General features: G+C 37.9%; 1 protein-coding gene across 2 annotated transcripts in view; it reads left to right on the forward strand.

The window, feature by feature from the left end:
• Nucleotides 1–16,831, forward strand: part of LOC149168687 (PROTEIN TARGETING TO STARCH (PTST)) — a 467,761-nt gene that overhangs the window by 295,303 nt on the left and 155,627 nt on the right. The window lies entirely within an intron of this gene.

Genomic DNA, 16,831 nt, shown 5'->3' on the forward strand with positions numbered 1-16,831 from the left:
TACAGTAATTTCATTTTACTATGCATGTACTAAAAAATGGCAGCAACTTTGGGCAGTTTCAGATTTGTGGCTTTTCCTCCCCCACCCCTCTGTCTCATGTATTTATAATGCTTTCTTCCAACCTGTGCATGTTCTAAATTCTTATTTACTTCATAGGGAAAAATGGCATATGAGTTTTCCTTGTCTTGCATATTTTAATCACATCTTGAAGACGGCTGCTATTTGGTAGTCCTTGTTTGAATAAATGTTCCAGGGCAAACTTTAGGGATTGCTTTTCATGAACTGGTTTTCTGTGTTTGAGAAATTGTAAAAACACATTTATTCTTGATATCATAATATCTGCACTTAGAAATTTCTTCTTCTTCTTCTTGTTTTTTGTTGAAATGGTATTTTTCCCAAAGAAAATCTTGCAGTATCCTTCCTCTTCCCTAGAATATCCAGATGGCCGATGGATCATCTGCCAGCCACAATAGCAACTGGTAACCCAGTGAGACTTAGCTGTACTTGAACCTCAGTGGAACTGAAACCAGAGGCCTAATGATGATCTCTGCTTTGAAACAGTCCATTTCGACCTATTGAGCTAATCCACCGGGCTCCCTTTTTTTACAATGCTACTATATATACATGAATATTTGATAAAATTACATATATTATGAAAGGAATCCTGTATTTATTGCATAGGAGTCGTAATAACTGTGCAGGCCTGGAGCCTTGAGGGTTAGCTCAATTGGTGGAGTCCTCGTCGTTAAAGCACCTTTTCTATTGAGAGGCCACGGGTTCAATTCTCTTGACATCCTCAGGGTTAGGCTCCATGGTTGAGTGGGGAGGATGTGATCCCTTCGGGTGGATCTACCTGGTACAAACATTCTGTGGACGTTGCAGTCACTGATCTTTGGGGTCTGTAAGCCACATAGAAAAAAACTGTGCAGGCCTGGAATTTTCAGATTAAAAGGTCTGATTTTGTCCTTGAGTCCATCTCATCATAAATACATAAATACGACATTCCATGGATTACATTTCCATGTACAACCTGACATTTAATGTACTAATCAAAGAGTTACAACAGCTAACATGCTCAGATATCTGTGTCCAGATCATGTGATGGCCTATCCTTTAATGTATCTATGAAAACCTTTAGGTGCAGCAAGTTCCTCTTGTCAGAGTGTTTTTAGACTGTGATGACTCAATCTCTCCCCTAACATCCACATAGATGCACCTTCTCTTCCCTTTTTCACATTCCCCTAATTTTCTGGATAGAGCATCATGTTTTCCTATCCTATCACTATTGTTGGTTTTCTGTTTGCTTGCTTCTGTTCATTGTTTCCAGCTGCAAAGTGAACTCTATTAGAATGGTAGACAACAACATAAAATAATAGATTTGATCCTGTAAATGATGACATCATGCTATCCAATCTGTTATTGTTATGCTTCATAGCGATTTCAAAACTGTCAAGTTCATTTATTTCTTAGTGGTATCCTAAGAATGCTGTTTTCAAAGAATATATTTTATTAAATATTACCGTAATTTGGTCCTGTAACTTATTTTGCCTGGCTTGATGTACCTGACCATGTTTTTACTCATTTCCTTCTTCGAACATAATGCAGTCTTTATTTGTATTCAAAATCTTGTGAATTTTGCTTTAACATGAAGCTTTTGTAGGATCACCCTCCATGGTTATCCTAAACAATTGAACTTTATCCTATCTTGATTCTCAAGATAATTTGGATCCTCTTTATTATGGTCATGCATAAGTATCGTAAAGACAAAAGCAATGCTATGCATCTCAAATACATAAAAGGATAGCTTAATTCCAGAGCAAAGCAAAGGAACTTTGTAACGAGTAGTGAAGTCTGACTTGTGGGAGACTCCTAGCAAGTCCCCACAAGTCTTCCCGAGTCACAGCTGAGCTAAATACCCAGCTCCTATTCATCCTAAGACTGGGGACTAGCTAGACTCAGTAGACTTAGCTAGACACGCTTGGACTCGGCTCAGACTTGGATTCATTACACAAAATTTATTATGTTTTGTGTTTTTTAATATGCCGAGTCTTGAACCAAGATTTTCAGAGTTATCAGTGTTGCTGAGTCCTAAGCTAGCTGAGTCATTGCCAGGCCCGATGTTGACAACTTGGTAAGGAGTCTATTACCAGCCAATTTAGCGGCCCCAACAAGGTCCTTCAAGATGCTAAGGTGGCACTATGAAAATTCCTTGATTGCAATTACTGGATATTATCTCCTAACTGATTGCAGTTTATTTGTCAACTTTAAATTATTATTACAGCAAATAGCAATAAATTCACAATTGCATTTTTCACAGCAAAATATGTTGTGGAATATAAAATACAGAACTGAGGAATATGCACACACACATAAAAATATAACACTGTTATTTTTGAACAATTGTCCTTGGAAAAACCTCAAATGGAAAACTAGTGTAGCAGATGAGGGTTTTATTATTATTTAGCAAATTCAAGAGTACAATGATCTGCTTGCCTCTCACTGGCAAAGCTCCGGCTAATACTAGCAAAATAAAACTAGAGATGAACTGTCTCCATCTACAATCAACTCGGCCTCCTCCTAGCCACTTGCACTGTCCACCTGGAATGTGCAGATCTGGTTGAGGAAAATTAGTATAGCCCCAGAATCAACCCCTAGCAAGTCATCCTGCCTCCGTTTGCCTTTGAAACCCACTCTCTCTACCTCTAGGATACTGATATGACAACTGGAAATTGAAACGTGGCTCTTTCGGCAACTCACACTGGGAAATATGGCTACTCGCACTAGCTGTAGCGGCCTCCTCTGTAGATGAGTTCGGCCTCCTCTTCCTATATCCTAGACATTGGAAAATACTTAGGAATTTTTTTTTAAAATTATTAGGGCTAGATTATTCTCTGCTGTAGATAATTGCATTTTCAAACTTTTTCATCATTGACAAATTACATTCACCCCATAACATCATAATGTCATTAGCAATTATGTGGAGAGAACAATAACATCAACAATGCAACATAATAGTAAATAACAACATAAGAAAAGCATACACAATAGAGACACCAGGATTTAGGTCAGAGACTAGGGAAAAACCCCACAAGGGGGAAAACCCAACCAGATTCTCTTTCTGTTAGATATTCGTCAATTGTTCAGCTGAGAGACAAAGCACATTAATCCTGAGACATAAGTCTCTCGTCATAAATCACCAACAATATACATTACTATTGCTATCATAAAGGTTCCACCATCATAGAGACAAATCACTATCAAGTGCCAAAGGTTATTGTCAGATCAAGATCATTGTCATATATATATGTAGATAATTGCCCTGCATCAAAGTCACTGTGGAGGTTACACAATCATCATAGTCATTGCCATGTAGATCTTGTCATATGCAGGGTTTCTACCAAATCAAAGATCATAACCATACTAGGTTAGTGCCATCAAAGTCAAGTGCCAAAGGTTATTGTTAGATCAAGATCATTGTCATATATATATGTAGATAATTGCCCTGCATCAAAGTCACTGTGGAGGTTACGCAATCATCATAGTCATTGCCATGTAGATCTTGTCATATGCAGGGTTTCTACCAAATCAAAGATCATAACCATACTAGGTTAGTGCCATCAAAGTCATGTTTATGCAAACAAGGTAACTATTATTGATCATTGTTTCATTGTCAACAAAGTCATTGACTCACTGTTAGCTATATCACTGGCTCACAACATATAGCCTATAGGTATGATTGTCATATGTCATTATCATGTAAATCATGACAGTGACTTAGTTCGCTTTCTCACTGTCTTATAGATCACTGCCAAGACATCATCAAGCCATATATCATTGTCATATCACTGTAACAACCGTACAAGGTCACTGCCTCTGTCTTTCATTATGGTAACAAGGTCGTTGTCATAGTCATACATGATTACTGCCATATAAAAAATTACTGTCATCAATGGTTGTTGCCGTATCAAGGGTACTTCCATCTAAGGTCGCTGCCACATCAAGGTTACTTCCATCTAAGGTTGTTGCCATATGAAAAGTTATATCCATCAAATATAAACAAGGGTATCTCTGTGTAAATATAGCCATATAAATTGATATGCTAGGGCATAATATGAGTCATAGGGTATTCGAACTACAGATAAGACAAGCCACAAAGAAAGAGTGTGGACCACATGTTATACGAGTCATAGATAAAGAGAGTGGACCATAGGATAGTAATGTGAATCCACAAGAAGTATAATTACGATCAAAGATAAGAAGCTGAGCCATAGTCATAGCACGAGCCTTAGAGAAACATGTGATGCCTTAGGAACCGAGTCACTATATTATAATGTGATGTCACTGCATATGATGCCTATGCAACTATGTAGTGATGCCAGAGTGATGCCACGGTGTAGCAATGCCTATGCGAATGTAGAATACGAGCCAATAGAAAACGAGCCTCTGAAATTTCGTACGAGCCAATAGAAAGCGAGCCTCTGAGATTCATATGAGCCAATAGAAAGCGAGCCTTTGAGATTTCATACGAGCCAGTAAAAACATTGAACAACTGTAACTACAAATGCAAGCAACAAAGTGTTGTGCGAACCACTGTAATAGTTTATAGTCACATTGAGCAACAGAGGAATAGAAGTGAACCACGTGATATGTAAATCAAGCCATAAGGCTTATGTATCAAGCCGCAGAGATTTGCGAGAGCCAACGGTAATTGACGAGCCACCAAACAAATGCGAGCCACTTAGAACTTAGAAAATGTGAGGATCGATGTACTTTTGAATGAGATCCAAGAGTTTCCTTTTATACAATTCGACGAGGATCCAAAGGGGCTTGGTGACCTTTCATATTGGAGAAGTCGACTTGTTCTTAACAATAATAATTTTCTTTAATCAAATTTAATTTCTCTTGCCCAAGTAAATTTGTTTCAACAATATAATAATAATATCTGATTAAATTCTCCTTGGGGAAAGATAGGTTTCTCATGGGAAATTTATCCCATTGCTGCCCAAATTTCAACACTCCCTCTCAGCTAGGGAGGAATTTCCATATGCATAATAAGTCTCATCTGAGATGTCCCATTATTGCTACATCATCTCTCATCTCATCTCGTCTCATCTTGTTTCCTCTGATCATTAGCTGAGCAATGCTGTCTCGAACTAAAGAAGAAGAATCATCATAGGGAAGCTCCAACTACTTCCCTATATCCGCGGACAATAGGGGAGATTAATCTACCATCCTATATATCCAATTGAGAATAGGCAAAATACCACTTACCATGAGAGGTAAGGATCAAAGTTTCAAACTCTATCCTACTGTCCGACAATAGGTAGGATACCTACCTTGTCATAAGTGACAAGGATCACACATCCTATTGCCTTCTGATCTTCCCACCTTGGCCCTCAAGAATCAACTGGCATAACACCTACATCCAATAACTTGGGGAGGATACCCAACTTACTAGTGGTAAGGATCACACACTCCCAAGTCTCTCCTCACCCATTGGCTAGATGGGTGGCAATCCCGACAATCTCAACTTGTGGGTAGGATGCATATTGAGGTTGTTGGAAAATCAAAGATATTATATTAGGGTTTGATTCTCCTTTCTTGATAATTACTTGTGAGTGTGTTGGCTTCTTTTACTTCTTTATTATCTTATCTTTCATCAAGCAATTACCATATTATATGTGTATGAAGATCACAAAACAAGAGACATAAGATATAGGCATATGCCAGGAAAAACCCCCCTTGAGGGGAACACCTAGTCAAAATAATTCTTCCTTTCAATAATATTCTTTGAGACTCTTTACCCTAGACCAAGACCAGACTTTCCCTCCACACCATGTCAGCCTCCCAGATCTTCAACCCCTTCCAGCAACTTCGTCTAAGTAGCAGCTTCCAACAACATGCAGCTTTCGGAAACAATGAAATCTTAGGAGACTTCGATCCCCCAACCTAGACCACAAAACAGAGAGAGAGGCACCAAAAGTTCGATTTTCTTCTTGTCTAAAGACTTCCCTAAACTCGCACTTCTTTCCTCCTCTCAGCGACAGACTTCGCAGTTATGCAACTCTTCTTAAGATGTCGAACTTGCTTGATAGTTAGTGGTTCAAATGACTTCGACCTCCTTGAATATATATGCTTCTTGTGGGTCGAATGGGGGTCCTTAGGCCAACTTGATCTCCCTTAGGCCGACATGATGTGGAGGGTACATAATTCATATTTGACTTGATAGAAAACCTTTTTACATGATTTGAAAGCCCAAGAAGGGTCTCTTCGAATATACAATGACTCTAACTCAGTATTAATCCTAGGAGTCCACAATGGGGACTTTGACTAATATAATGATGACCCAAGCATGAAACCCATGCTTTAATAAGACATTGTTACAATAATAAAAATTATTTTCTTTATTCTTCTGACAAGTACATTACATAATGACTCAAGTACATTATTGAAGACGGAACATAGTTACATTTTTTAACTCTCCCTCTTAACTAGGGAGTTACTCATAATACACACACATAATGGAAGATCTCAAACTATGTGAAAACATGAAGAACTTTTAGGCACCGCAATGCCATGGACTAGATTCCTGACCAGGGCAATCTATCCAACCAGTCACTCAACAATTTAGGCACCGCAATGCCATGGACTAGATTCTTGACTAGAGCAATCTATCCAAGTGGGACTAAGGTGGACTCAAGCTTTCAACCCCTTTAGGTACCATCAGGCTTGCTAACCACCAACCCAAACATACAGGTGTGTATTCAAAACAGAGCTCAATAACCAACACCACCTTTTTAAGTTCGGGATCCAGACATCAACACAGAGTCTCAGCTTGATGTCTCTTGGGCAATGCTTCACTCGCAAAGCCTCAACAAATCTCTTCCATTTCGTTATCATCAATACTAAGTTGCAGGAAACGTGGGCAGGGGGTCCGTTTCCCCAGGGGAAACGAAACGAAACTCGTTTCCCCATACCGTACGGCCTGGAAACGCGTTTCCGGCCGTACGGCTATGTTTCCCGAAACGGAAACGTGGCCGTACGGCCGGAAACGCATTTCCAGGCCGTACGTGCCACGTTTCCCCAAAAAAAACACTTGTTTTTTAATTTTTTTTTTATTTTTTTAATTTGTTTTTAAATTTTTTTAGGGTTTCCAGGTAGTTCTAGAAACCTATTCTAAAGTTATAAAAGAGCAGCTTGGCTCATTCTCTCATCACATCATTCATGCTTTATGATTGCACATATATATAATAATAATTTTTAAATATTTTTAATATATATATATATATATTATTATATATATTCGCGTTTCCCCGTTTCCAAAATTTGGGGAGGTCGCGTTTCGTTTCGCTTCCCGTTTCGGAAACTCGTTTCCGTTTCCCCGTTTCGTGCAACTTAGCATCAATACAATCACCAATATCTACCAAACCCAGTAGGCTTCTTAGATATTCAAACTTCTTATTAGGAGGAGCCTTTGTCAGTATCTTTGCTACTTGTTCATCTGTCAGGACATACTCTAACTTCACAATCCTGTCCTTCACCGAGTTCCTAATAAAGTGGAACTTATTATTGATATGTTTCGTCCTCAAATTAAACATGTGATCTCTAAACATCTTGATACAACTTTGAGTGTCACAATTAATCACAGTAGGACCCAAAGACTTCTTGAACAAATCTGTTAGAAGCTTCCTTAACCAAACAACCTCTTTTCCTACTTCACATGCAGCCACGTATTCTGCCTCGGCACTACTCAATGCAATGGGTTATTGCTTCCTGCTCATCCATGAGATCATAATAGCTCCCAGTCTAAAGCATCCTCCAGTAGTGCTCCTTCCATCAGTCTTGTTGTCGCGCAGATTGACACGACAACGCTCAGACCGGGGGCTGTCACTCTGATCCCCGATCCCTCCATTTAAGCCTGTCTCCCACGGCTAAGGGGGGTAGTCCCTGTGAGATTATGAGACCAACTGTCGACCAGTTGGTTGGGAGACACGAGATACGATATAAAAAGCACTCGATGGATTTGATTAATTTAGCAGACCAGTGCCTTAAGAGATTGTGGTTAAAACGATTACTTGTTAAATGATATAAAAATATGGACCATGAACAGCGATCATCTATCATCAACTAAATCACAATACTCTTAGAATGACCAAAACGATATCCAGCAATTGAGAATTTTCAAAAAAATGAATGCTTTAAACCACCATGAATCATAAACCATTAACCAGATATCAATCTCGCATCTTGACTTGAAAATTTAGATCTTAGCATGAAAGATGATAATTCCTGAAAATAACTGGATCTGACGAAGAAATTTTTTTTTATGCTTTTTTCGAAAAAAATATAACAAAAATTCAAAAATTAAACTAAGCCCTAAAAAATTTTTATAATTTTTTATTTTTTTATTTTTTTTATAATTTTATTTTTTTTTATTTTTTATAAAAATGAAAACTAAAAATCTAAACTAAGCAAAAATTTAAAACTATATTAAAATCTAAATAAAATAAATCTTAAACTAAACAAAATAAAAAAATAAAAAAATTTAAAATCTAGTTAAAATCTATGAATCAAACTATGAAAATATATACATTCATAAACCTAAAACAAGAATCCTAAGAAATAAATTAAATTCTAATTTAAAAATTAACAAAACTCTAAATTCAAAACTACGCTAAAGGATTAACTATATTAAAACTAAGAAATAACCATACGAATGCCCCAAAAAAAATCACGCAACTACACGACACAATCTACCTGCGAATTTCCGAATGGCGAAATGGAGCACGTAACTTCCACAAGACACGATGACAGACGGCAATCAATTTTATGAGAGAAACTTACCTGGGCCGAGGGTGAAGCTGAACGTTTACCACGCGTGCCCACAGAAACTCGCCTTGATCGTATGAAACCCAAAGGATTTTTCTGTTCCTTGAAGACGTGAAAACCTGAATCTGTGACCCCGGCGGCTTTGAAACGATCTTTTGCAGACACCAATCGCGCTGAAAGATCCGGACAGTTTGATAGCAAACAGCGGAAAGAGCTCACGCTTCTCTCGCTGCTGACAGGGGTTTTCAAAGGTGACAAGACCACGACTTTCTTATTTGCCACGATATCCAGCAACTGAGGCGCGGGATAGCCTGTGGATCGATCTTACCATGGAAATCTCAAGCACGTTTACACGCAAAGAAATAATTTTGATGAAGGATGGCAGAACGACGGTTTCATTGATGTCACCAGATGCGTAAATCAGATTAGACGCGCTGATAAGGGTCAATGCGGAAGGTGGAGCTTGGTTTTTGGGCTGAGAAAAATACGATTTGGTTTGGAATGAGCACTGAGACAGCGGCGTGGATGCGATTCAATGATACGATGTGCAGGGTCGAAAAAACTGAGCCGCAGATTGAGCACTGGAATCGAAATGTCTACAACCCCAGCCACAGAAGAATTTCTTTTGTTATCTGTCCCGTATCGATTGATCACCTTATGCTCTTGCAAGTGCGTGGGGCTGAGTGCAAACATTTCCTGCTGAGATTGCGTCATGGAAACCCCGACATATTTTTCAGAACCTGCACTTGTAACCTGGCAAAAGAAAAGAGAACCTAAAATGAAGAATACCAGAAACTAAACTAAAAACCCTAAACCCTAATGAAGACTGTGTAAAACAAAAATTTGAAGAAAACCTAGATTAGCTAATTTAATGTACAGATTTGGCCCCTTAACAGCCAGATTTCAGCAATAGGCACAGAAATATTTTAAAGAAATAAAGATTCTCAGATTTTCACTGTGAAGAACTTCAGAAAATCTCTCATGCAAATTTAAAAAAATATAAACTGAATGATAGACCCAGGATCAAATCCAACTGGGCTCAACACAAAATGCTTGCGGGAGTTGGCTGGTTTAGCCGAGAACTTCCCCGAACGCCCACAAAATTTCCTTCAATGATGTTTTCTGCACAGCTCAAAACAACTGTCAATAAAGAGGGCAAGAATGCTGCTAGATCTCAGGAAGTAATGGAGATACCTGCCATTTCTTCAGAAACCCTAACAACACCCAAACCCCAGCAAGTGAACAAGATACCTGTGCTCACAATACTCTACAAAAAGCTATTATTAACGGCTGAAAATAACATATGCAGAAAATGAAACAATTTCACAACATTTTAAGAGAGTAACACCAGCAAGATATGGACCCCAAAGTCTTCTTTTATTAACCAGAAACAGATTTACAATAGACTTTCTTCAGTTTCAGATTCACAGATCCAATTATCTGAAATGACCCCTAGCACCCTATTTAAAGGAAATGATCCCAACGGCTAGTTCGAGTGATCCATGTAGAAATGATCTCGACCGTTGATGAGGATCAAGACATCTCTTGATCCCATCCGTCGATTTATTCACTTAAAATATTATTATTTTATTAGTTAGGGTTTTTGCTTTATTTTTTTAATTTTTTATTATTTTTTATTTATTTCATTTTTTAAATTTTTTTAAATTTTAATTTTTTTTATTATTTATTATTTTATTTCATTTTTAAAATTTTTAAATTTCTTAATTTTTATTTATTTTATTATTTTATGTCATTTTTTAAATGGATCATCGAACTAAGCCTTCGGAAACATCACCTAGGACCTAGGACTCATGAGGGGATTTAAAACATTTTTCGACCCTCAGGACACATTACATCATGACTTTTACAATTTACATCTTAAGGGAGAAAACCCCTTTAACATAGACCCTCACAAATCACCCAGTTCTGCGACACAACTATAATCTAGCAGATCAACACACTAGGATTCTCCTAAAATTCCAATGACAAAATCCATCCCGGCTTTGGGGTCAGGTTTGAAGGAAAACTCTTGGGACGTAGATTACCACTAGAAAGTTAGGTCCACCTAGGCAATTCACATACACGACTCATATCTGCTAAGATTATTTACAATTAATACATGCAGACTGGGTTTACAATTAGATTGATCAAGCTGCTGATGACTGCTGGATGGCACGGACACGCTGATCAGGTGCTGCCCCTTCTTGCAAAGAAAAAGGGGGGGTACTGCATGGGTAGTTGACTGGTAGAGGTCAACATCTGGCTCTACTTGGGGACACGTTGCTGCTCTGTAGGAATGTGAGAATCCAGAATCTGCATCCATGCAACACACAACAAAATATAAGTAGCGTCCATTCCAAAATCATCATATACATTAAGCACAGGAAAGATAAAAGCTCTTCATTTATTGACTAACTAACAACATGAAAAGTAAATCTAATCCTAAAAGCAGAAATGAAATGCTGAAAAGACAAGGTGTAGGGATAGAAATACGATACAAAAGATGCCCCATGGCATCACATGTGTTCAATAAAGTGCATACTGAGCATTTGCCTGCTTTCAGGCAAATCTGTCGGCTGCTTGTCGGATGTGCCATGTCCAATTTTGCATATGGTAGGACTCTTTCCTATTCGAAAATCAAGCTGCTCACGGCCGTCTGATGCATCAAATCTTCTTCTTATTTTCTTTCTCTTACGTTTTTTCTTTCTGGCAGGTTGAATTACTGATGACCTGGAACTTTCTGTTTCAAAACTATCATATGAAGTATGCGTGATATGTCTTTCTTTAGCCCGCATCTGATCTTTATCATTCTTAAGTCTATCCGGATCACCTTCAATTAACCATCTTTCAATCGAATCAATAACCTCCTCATAATAAGATGGAGCTTGTTGCAGCACATGAGAAGGCTCATGATCTATTGATGTCACTTGGTTTCTTTCATCTTCCAATTGCTGAAACCTTTGAACCTGCATTCTAATGGCATCCATCTGTCTAAAATGTTCAACCTTTATATCACCGATTTGTCTGGCATGATGTTCTTCCATGTCTTTTATCATTTTATTGTTCTTTTCCTTTATGTCCATCAAGTAATGCTGCATGAAATTTATTTCTTCTTTATGATTCGCTTGCATGTCAGCCAACTGATTATTATGATTGAACGTCATGATAGTCATTTCCTCTTCCATAGTTAATAACTTGTTTTGCATAGAGTCAATTTCCCTATCATGATCAACTTTCATGGTCACCATATTTTCCTCTAAGACTGAAGTCTTGCTTTGCATGCTTCTAATTTCTGTTTCATATTTAGTTTTCATGGCCTCAATTTCTTTAGCATGCTGATTTTGCGTGACCTCAATCTCCCTATTACGTTTTTCCAGGTGGGTGCATAAAGTTTTCACATCATTGACATAATTAGTTTGGTTGATTTCCATATTTCTTACCAGCATCATTAGATCTCGTAAAATTTGCTTTTGCTCTTCCCTTTCATTGTCATTTGTCCCTGATTTTTCACTATCATGAACTTGATCTGCAATATTTCCGGTGGATGACACATTCTGATCTGATGAATCGTCTTGGGATCTTTCACCATCAGCTGGACCTTTTATCAAATTACTTACATTCTGTTGCACAATTTTGGAGGAAAAAGGCAAGCTGTTTGGATAACCATATCTATTTTTAAAAGCATCGACAATGTCTTCTAAAGAAGTGAAAGATTCCTTTGGAAAATTGTTAAACCAATTCAAAGCATCATCTTCTAAAGAAAGGACAAATAGACGCATTTTGATATCTTCATGATTAAACTGAGGGGATCTACAGTATATGATCATGATGCGAGTAAACAAGACTAGATGCCTTCTAACAGCGATTGGATCACCACCCGAGAAAATAGGTAACTTAGGAATGGCGTTTTCCGGAAAATCATGGAGACGTTCAGTAAAACGACATGGCTTAAATGAATAATCCATGATGAATGATAAGGGATTAAAAGGATGATAGAACTAGATATCTGCTCAAGAAAATCAAGAGATGAAAACAGTGGAGTCGCCACTTGAACAATGAATCTGATTCTAAGATCCAAGAAGTAATCAACAAACAAATATGCGGGATGCTTCTTGTCTGGGAAAAATGAAAAAAAATGGAGTCGCCACCCAAACAGGGAACAAACCCAAGAGATGCTGCTGATATGGGATGAAAAGATGCCAAAAATATTGAATCTGCCAGCTCAACTGAGAGATGAGAGATGAGAAGATGAATGTCGATGAAACTCCAGGAACAGAAAAAACTCTGTCCCCGGCAACGGCGCCAAAAAATGTTGGCGTTGCCCGGCCAGATGAAAAGATAAAAATGAGAAGGATGATTGTCGTTTGAAACACCGAGAAAAAGTATCCCCGGCAACGGCGCCAAAAAATGTTGTCGCGCAGATTGACACGACAACGCTCAGACCGGGGGCTGTCACTCTGATCCCCGATCCCTCCGTTTAAGCCTGTCTCCCACGGCTAAGGGGGGTAGTCCCTGTGAGATGATGAGACCAACTGTCAACCAGTTGGTTGGGAGACACGAGATACGATATAAAAAGCACTCGATGGATTTGATTAATTTAGCAGACCAGTGCCTTAAGAGATTGTGGTTAAAACGATTACTTGTTAAATGATATAAAAATATGGACCATGAACAACAATCATCTATCATCAGCTAAATCACAATACTCTTAGAATGACCAAAACGATATCCAGCAATTGAGAATTTTCAAAAAAATGAATGCTTTAAACGACCATGAATCATAAACCATTAACCAGATATCAATTTCGCATCTCGACTTGAAAATTTAGATCTCAGCATGAAAGATGATAATTCTCGAAAATAATTGGATCTGACGAAGAAATTTTTTTTTATGCTTTTTTCGAAAAAAATATAACAAAAATTCAAAAATTAAACTAAGCCCTAAAATTTTTTTATAAATTTTTACTTTTTATTTTTTATTTTTTTATTTTTTATAAAAATGAAAACTAAAAATCTAAACTAAGCAAAAATTTAAAACTATATTAAAATTTAAATAAAATAAATCTTAAACTAAACAAAATAAAAAAATTTAAAATCTAGTTAAAATCTATGAATCAAACTATGCAAATATATACATTCATAAACCTAAAACAAGAATCCTAAGAAATAAATTAAATTCTAATTTAAAAATTAACAAAACTCTAAATTCAAAACTACGCTAAAGGATTAACTATATTAAAACTAAGAAATAACTATACGAATGCCCCAAAAAAAATCACGCAACTACACGACACAATCTACCTGCGAATTTCCGAATGGCGAAATGGAGCACGTAACTTCCACAAGACACGATGACAGACGGCAATCAATTTTATGAGAGAAACTTACCTGGGCCGAGGGTGAAGCTGAACGTTTACCACGCGTGCCCACAGAAACTCGCCTTGATCGTATGAAACCCAAAGGATTTTTTTGTTCCTTGAAGACGTGAAAACCTGAATCCGTGACCCCGGCGGCTTTGAAACGATCTTTTGCAGACACCAATCGCGCTGAAAGATCCGGACAGTTTGATAGCAAACAGCGGAAAGAGCTCACGCTTCTCTCGCTGCTGACAGGGGTTTTCAAAGGTGACAAGACCACGACTTTCTTATTTGCCACGATATCCAGCAACTGAGGCGCGGGATAGCCTGTGGATCGATCTTACCATGGAAATCTCAAGCACGTTTACACGCAAAGAAATAATTTTGATGAAGGATGGCAGAACGACGGTTTCATTGATGTCACCAGATGCGTAAATCAGATTAGACGCGCTGATAAGGGTCAATGCGAAAGGTGGAGCTCGGTTTTTGGGCTGAGAAAAATACGATTTGGTTTGGAATGAGCACTGAGACAGCGGCGTGGATGCGATTCAATGATACGATGTGCAGGGTCGAAAAAACTGAGCCGCAGATTGAGCACTGGAATCGAAATGTCTACAACCCCAGCCACAGAAGAATTTCTTTTGTTATCTGTCCCGTATCGATTGATCACCTTATGCTCTTGCAAGTGCGTGGGGCTGAGTGCAAACATTTCCTGCTGAGATTGCGTCATGGAAACCCCGACATATTTTTCAGAACCTGCACTTGTAACCTGGAAAAAGAAAAGAGAACCTAAAATGAAGAATACCAGAAACTAAACTAAAAACCCTAAACCCTAATGAAGACTGTGTAAAACAAAAATTTGAAGAAAACCTAGATCAGCTAATTTAATGTACAGATTTGGCCCCTTAACAGCCAGATTTCAGCAATAGGCACAGAAATATTTTAAAGAAATAAAGATTCTCAGATTTTCACTATGAAGAACTTCAGAAAATCTCTCATGCAAATTTAAAAAAATATAAACCGAATGATAGACCCAGGATCAAATCCAACTGGGCCCAACACAAAATGCTTGCGGGCGTTGGCTGGTTTAGCCGAGAACTTCCCCGAACGCCCACAAAATTTCCTTCAATGATGTTTTCTGCACAGCTCAAAACAACTGTCAATAAAGAGGGCAAGAATGCTGCTAGATCTCAGGAAGTAATGGAGATACCTGCCATTTCTTCAGAAACCCTAACAGCACCCAAACCCCAGCAAGTGAACAAGATACCTGTGCTCACAATACTCTACAAAAAGCTATTATTAACGGCTGAAAATAACATATGCAGAAAATGAAACAATTTCACAGCATTTTAAGAGAGTAACACCAGCAAGATATGGACCCCAAAGTCTTCTTTTATTAACCAGAAACAGATTTACAATAGAGCTTCTTCAGTCTCAGACTCACAGATCCAATTATCTGAAATGACCCCTAGCACCCTATTTAAAGGAAATGATCCCAACGGCTAGTTCGAGTGATCCATGTAGAAATGATCTCGACCGTTGATGAGGATCAAGACATCTCTTGATCTCATCCGTCGATTTATTCACTTAAAATATTATTATTTTATTAGTTAGGGCTTTTGCTTTATTTTTTTAATTTTTTATTATTTTTTATTTATTTCATTTTTTAAACTTTTTAAAATTTTAAAATTTTTTATTATTTATTATTTTATTTCATTTTTAAAATTTTAAAATTTCTTAATTTTTATTTATTTTATTATTTTATGTCATTTTTTAAATGGATCATCGAACTAAGCCTTCGGAAACATCACCTAGGACCTAGGACTCATGAGGGGATTTAAAACATTTTTCGACCCTCAGGACACATTACATCATGACTTTTACAATTTACATCTTAAGGGAGAAAACCCCTTTAACATAGACCCTCACAAATCACCCAGTTCTGCGACACAACTATAATCTAGCAGATCAACACACTAGGATTCTCCTAAAATTCCAATGACAAAATCCATCCCGGCTTTGGGGTCAGGTTTGAAGGAAAACTCTGCCGATCCATGGATCGGTGAGACGAAAAACCTTCCGGGACGTAGATTACCACTAGAAAGTTAGGTCCACCTAGGCAATTCACATACACGACTCATATTTGCTAAGATTATTTACAATTAATACATGCAGACTGGGTTTACAATTAGATTGATCAAGCTGCTGATGACTGTTGGATGGCACGGACACGCTGATCAGGTGCTGCCCCTTCTTGCAAAGAAAAAGGGGGGGTACTGCATGGGTAGTTGACCGGTAGAGGTCAACATCTGGCTCTACTTGGGGACACGTTGCTGCTCTGTAGGAATGTGAGAATCCAGAATCTGCATCCATGCAACACACAACAAAATATAAGTAGCGTCCATTCCAAAATCATCATATACATTAAGCACAGGAAAGATAAAAGCTCTTCATTTATTGACTAACTAACAACATGAAAAGTAAATCTAATCCTAAAAGCAGAAATGAAATGCTGAAAAGACAAGGTGTAGGGATAGAAATACGATACAAAAGATGCCCCATGGCATCACATGTGTTCAATAAAGTGCATACTGAGCATTTGCCTGCTTTCAGGCAAATCTGTCGGCTGCTTGTCGGATGTGCCA

This window comes from Pinus tabuliformis, chromosome 4_2 (genome assembly GCF_031772625.1).
Source record: "Pinus tabuliformis cultivar Carrire ecotype Pingquan chromosome 4_2, CPIR1, whole genome shotgun sequence".
In the NCBI taxonomy this organism is placed as follows: domain Eukaryota; kingdom Viridiplantae; phylum Streptophyta; class Pinopsida; order Pinales; family Pinaceae; genus Pinus; species Pinus tabuliformis.